The sequence below is a fragment of the Brienomyrus brachyistius genome, chromosome 19, assembly GCF_023856365.1.
Source record: "Brienomyrus brachyistius isolate T26 chromosome 19, BBRACH_0.4, whole genome shotgun sequence".
NCBI lineage: Eukaryota > Metazoa > Chordata > Actinopteri > Osteoglossiformes > Mormyridae > Brienomyrus > Brienomyrus brachyistius.
In genome coordinates, this window is record NC_064551.1 from 17487336 (window position 1) to 17493385 (window position 6050).

The window sequence follows — 6050 nt, forward strand, 5'->3', positions numbered from 1 at the left end:
TTAGTCTTCGAACCCCAACCCAAAGCAGTTTATTAACCCCTGAAAGGCTGGCAAGTATCACTGTTTGAGGTTTATTCTATGCTTTGTGAAGACCCTTTTATAATTTATAAATACCTAATTAGGGACTGTGTGGATGAGCTTCTGTACCACGTTTCCACTCAGGACTGGACTTGGATTGAAAATCAGCTCTGGGGTACCTCACAATAAAAGTGAGGGGGGGGGTAAAAATGCGCACTCTTGAGGACATTTCTATGACGTCAGAAAGCACGGTCCAACAAGCAACCCAGAGCTAAACAGTCAGACTGAATCATCACCTGTAACCTGACGGGGGCGTCTCTACTCAGCGTAAGCGTCTGACCGTCCGTCGGAAATGATCGATCCGTGACACGGACCAAAAACGAAATATCTAATAATAAATTAGATGGCGTCAAAAAGCTACGCATCTGACGCAGAATAAGAAAGAGGAAGATGAAGAAAAACAAGCGCAAAGGTATGTTATTTTATTTCATTTTTAAAGGTTTTACCATTGTTATCTAGCACTAGCAGCTAGCTAAGGGCCACCAGTAGCAACATATCAACATATAGTAACTTCTGGAGCATTACTGCCTCTTCTGACAGTTTTGTAATAAAAATGCCCAAGTACTATACATGTTTCTGTTGTCATTTTTAGAAGGATTTCCCTGGGGGCAGGTGAAAAGGGGGGGAATTCTTTGCCTAACCTGCCGAGGACCTCGCCATCCCACCAGCCGGCTCTATAGCAGCATAAGCAGAGGTGTGATAAGAAAATGAGCTGCGATTCCACGCTACAGTGCGAGTCGGGGGACAGATGAAGACAAAAACATCGCCCCATTATTCTTAGCGATGGGTTTTTTAATGAGGAGGCAGGACTAAAAAAAAACACGTAGGGACCGAGCAGGAAATGTAGTATCGCTTTCATGTCCCTCCATTTGTCTGCCACCTGTTGGACATGATCATTATCCCGGGTAAAGGGGGACAAGCTAAGCCCTGTCTCATTTATATCAACAAACGCTGACAAAACTGTCTAATTAGCCCCCCTGTCTTCGTTTCTGCTTTCAGATCCCAGCCCTGGCTGCTGGCCAGACGCCCGCAAGCTGGTATGTGTATGTGACAGCTCTGTCCCCGGGATCGCTGCCGTGCCTCGCCGGCCTTTTATGACAGCTGGCCGGATTAATGTGGACGGGGTCGGGATGAGTATGACAGCCAAATGACCGTGGAGGGGAGTGAGAGAGGGCTGCTTCCCTCTGTCTTTATATGGCTGTTTTATAGCCTGTAATTAAGATGTATGAAGTACAGACACACACGCAGGAAAAAAATACACTTGGACGTTGCTTCTGACTAAATCTACAGAAAACACAATGAAAAATACACCGCGCGATCGGTACTATAAATGATACGTACATGACTTGATTAATATTACGAACCATTATTGAAACTTGTAGGATAAATTAGTTTATTTCTGGAATCATCATTGCAGATAATTTTGAAAATCGATTTCTAAAATGTGCAGAATTTGATATAACTGTTAGTCTCAGCCAAGTTTACCACCGTACTTATTGCAGTGCAACCAAATAACCTACTAATGTGACAAGCAGCTAGGGGATTCGAATAAACTGTAGTTATATTATTTAATTCGTCTTGCATTTTGCGGGAATACAATGTAGAAAGGTTTTAGTAGCCTAGATTTAACCGATTTCTAAGCGTTTCGAAGAAATGTTGATTCGGGATAGACTGACATTTTTATATGCATCTATTTATTCGGAAATTAACTGGGATAAAATAAAAGTTAAGTAACAGGGTAAAGGCGGGCACAAACATACAGCTCACATTTTATACTTGCTCTTTGTGACCCTGCCCTCATTAACGGTTTCATTTGATTCTCTCTTTGGGATTTACCCCCCCGCCAAAGCTTCACCCACCGGATGGTGCTAGCTGAGGACACCCTCCCTAAGGGACAGTGTTCAGGGCTTAATTAGGATGTTGAGGAAAAGATTCAAAGTGCTTCGGGATGGCAGGGGGAGATCCGCTGAAGATCTCTGGGGGATCGTCTTACCCGCTTCAAGGTAAATTGCCGAAAGCAGCGTGACGTTGGAAAAGCGGGGGCTTCTCCATGTGGGGGCATTTAAAACTACACCATCCAGCCACGTTCTTTCTCCATGTGTTTAAATAACACTTCAGGCTGCCTCGCTAACACGCGAGAATTAAACGGAGTCAGACTGAGATCGGAGGATCCATGAACATCTAACGAAAGACTAAATGAAAACACACGTGGGATAAATACCGACAGAGAGGGGGAAAAGACAGTAAACAAGCAAACAGAAAACCAAAATTTTAAATAAATGGCACAGGTGGGGCTTTAAACACATGCGGCCAGATCAGTGCTGGCCCCTAACCCTCTCCGTGCTCTCCATAATCGGCGTACTGTCATTAATATAATTTAACGGCACGGCGCAGCCCTGCCTCCAGCCCACTAGCCCTCCTCCGGAAAGGTCATCATCTCTACCACGAGGCCCTTAAAAGCAGCAGCTGGGCCGGCTTGGGTTTCTGAATCACCTGCACCAAGGAGAACTACAGGAACCGCCGTGTCTCCGTCAAGCCGGCAATTACTCAAGACGTCCATCCGTAACGCCTGCGATGTTAATTACCGCGGTGGCAGGCGCCCATTCATCAGCCGGCCTCTTAATGGCCTAATGATCATTTGAACATCGCTTAAATATTTTCACACTAATCTCTCCCTCACTATCTTAATCCTATCGCAGTTGGACAGACTTGTTTTATATTTAGTACGGATACTTAGTACGAACCCTTGTATAGGCCTACAAAGAATACAGAAAAGCTATCAGTACATACTCAGTTACACATCTAATATACTAATTACACCTAATAGTAATAATACGTAAGGAGACCGGGAGTTGATCTCCGCCCACGTCATACATACCGGGTTATAAGCAAGACGCGGCCGTGCATTAACTCGCCGTTCAGCATTTTCGGGGTAACGGAAACCAGAAAACCTTTTTTTTGTTACTTTTTTACAGCAATAAAGATTTCTTATCATAAATTTAACCAGATCTGACGCTCCCGGATATTAACTCTCCATTAACAACATAATAGATAATAGGTTACAAGTCATACCCATATATCGAATGATCAATTATTGAAATGTGCATTAACGTAAGACTATACATCATAGGTTAGAACAAGAACATCTACCAGTACTAACAATATAATAACAAAAGCTGGCTGTAAATTTAATACAGCCTAATTGTATTGAGATGTACGTATGTTTTCCCTATCCTATTCTTAATGTAAATCAAATTAGGTGTAACAGTAACATGGTAATAATCTATAAACTGCATGCAAATGCAATACTGACCGTTGCATTTACCAAGCGATAAATGCTTTAACAGAATCAATGAACTCTCCTTAATTACCATAATGCAATCTGGGCCGAAAATCTGCAGGGGAGGGGGGGGGGGTCAACTGGCGTCCTCTTTTGGCGCGGGCCAGGGAAGGCTGGCCTCCGCGTGACATTCTTTCCACTTTTATCACATAAAGTATTTTTTAATGGTTTGAAAAGGCTTTGCCAGCCTGTTCGAAACATCAATGTCAGGCCATCCATCTCAGAAGTAAAGGAGAGATACACAGCTTTTGAAAAAGTTATAAGAAAAACCAGGAGGGGGGACTTTCCACTTTAAATAGGAAGACAGGCTCTTCTGGGAGACACTAAATTGAAACTAAGGCTGTATCCGACGCACCACAGGATATGCCTGCAAATTCGGGAATATCAAAATGGCGAAAAAGTCTGTCTGTGCCCATTCATATGAAGTGAATGACTTGTAATGTTCCCCAGCTCCCTTGGGTACAGCTCTGAGGTGGAGGAAGGAGGGCAGGAAGGGTGGAATGGTTTTGACATAACTTTATTTTAGTGCTACAGCGTCTCTGCCCGCTCCCGTGGTTTAATGTTGTATTCCACAGGGCTCGCGATGGAAACAGCCAAGTGCCCCCCCGTTCGACTTTAAAAGGAAAACATATCCGAAGACAGGTGAAAAACAGCAAAGAAAATACACGAGACCTTTTCAAAGCTGCTCCCTCGGGACAGAAGCCTTGTTCCTCTCTTCTGAACGTAACTGCATGGGTTGAAGATTTAAATTTAGTAAGAAGGGAAGTTATAACAATAAAACATAATAATAAAACATGATCGCGATATTTAATTAGCCCGATTGTGGAGCAATAAAATATCAGCTTGTGCTTTCAAATGAGGATTTTTATTTTGCGCATGAACACGTGTTTTTAATACCAAATTAAAGGCAAAAGTTGTTAAGGTGTTTTTCGGTGCCCGTGGTTTTATGTTTTAAGGCGCGCCAGGGACGTTAAACACGGGCACGGATTAGGAAATCTTCACTTAGCGCTACATAATGAAGGGCGCCACTTTCTGCTCCTGTACGGTTTCACTTTTTCCTTTTTATTGGACGACCGAGAATGGGGGCCGAAAAGTAAACAATGAGAGCGTAGGCAGCGGTTTCCACTGCTCCCCAAATGAATCGAGGGACTTTCCAGATGTTTTAGATATTTGACAGGAAGGGGGGGGTGCTTTCTGTATTGAAGTATGATTATGTTAATCTAGTTTATTTCTACAGTCACTTCTCAGCTGACGTAGGCTTACTGTATGAATTGAACGGTTTCCCACAAAGCTACCTATTCCAACATAAACCTGTAATAAATATCACACTAGCCTAGCGTATACCTGCTTTCCCAAACCGGGGTACTGTTACAAATGATATGCTATTTAGCCTGTCCGTAAGTGGTAAGTTACACTGTCAGAAAAAAATTATAGCCCTGTAAAGTTTTGTCTCCCAAAAGTAAAAAAAAAAAAAAAACATTAATGTACCCTTAATTGTACAAAATGTTCCTCAGAATCCATTATTGTATACTTAATAGGTACATTTACCTACAGCTAGGATACTATACTGGCAGACCCTAGAGGGTACAGCACCAGTGAAAGGATTTATACCGTCAAAGGTACAAATTGATACTTTTTTCTAACAGTGTACCACATGAGAAATTTCAGAAATAACTTCCCAGTTTCTACAATAAAAACTGAATTTTTTTAAACAAAAGAGTTCACAAAGATCCAGATAGGAAAATAATGAAAGTTTAATTGACCGTTGGGCTGATCTATTACGATCACAGGTAGATCTGTTCCGAAACTGTTGAAATGTCGCTACATGTCGTCTTCATGTAGTTGCCAGATCTAGGATCCTGTGCTTCTCATTAATGTCTGGATTTTACTTCCATTTAGCGATCTTACCACAGTGACGCATAGCTTGTACACAGTTGACCTATAATGTGAAAGCCATTCTGGTTATAAATATGTGCAATATGCATACCGCTCCTATAATCAAGGGCAAGAGAAACGATTCATTTGTTTAAAGTGTTCAGCTTCTGCACACATTAACAATTTATTTCATTGCATAATTTAGAAAGATATTTATTTTTTCATACATAGAGGTAAAACTGCGTTCGTACTTTAAGTGACTTGAAAGGTTCCATTTGGAGTCCTGCTGAGGAAGATGATCTGAGAAAGAAAACAGGCAGTGTACTCCTAGATCTTAAAGATTAAGCTCCGCCCGACCACCCTAGCAAAGCCTACTAATGTCAGCAGGCAGTGTCTTCTTTGACGACGGCACCGAGGGCCGTCCTCATAATCCCCGACATGTGACCGCACATAGAACGACACGTGACAGCATGCAGACCTAGTATCAACTTTAAAGATTAATAAGGCAATATGCAAATAAGACTTGTATGAAGCAGGGGTGATTCTAGCTATTGAAAAAATTCAGGGGCTATGGCAAGTTTACTCAGCGTTTTTTTGGGGGGAAGACTTTGTAAATATAAAATACTCAGGGTTATAGCCCCAAGTGACGGAACCTAACAACACTCATGGTATGAAGGATATAATGCACTAAATATTATTAAATAAAACAGTATACATTTAATTAAAAAATTCTTTAAAACAATGAAGAAATGTATAT

General features: G+C 41.8%; 1 long non-coding RNA gene across 1 annotated transcript; it reads left to right on the forward strand.

Annotated features, from left to right (window-relative positions):
- The first annotated feature begins 233 nt into the window (after nt 1-233).
- On the forward strand, nt 234-3086 carry LOC125714852 (uncharacterized). Its single transcript, XR_007383869.1, has 3 exons — nt 234-490; nt 671-772; nt 1078-3086. It is a non-coding gene; the product is annotated as an uncharacterized LOC125714852 (long non-coding RNA).
- Nucleotides 3087-6050: the final 2964 nt, after the last annotated feature.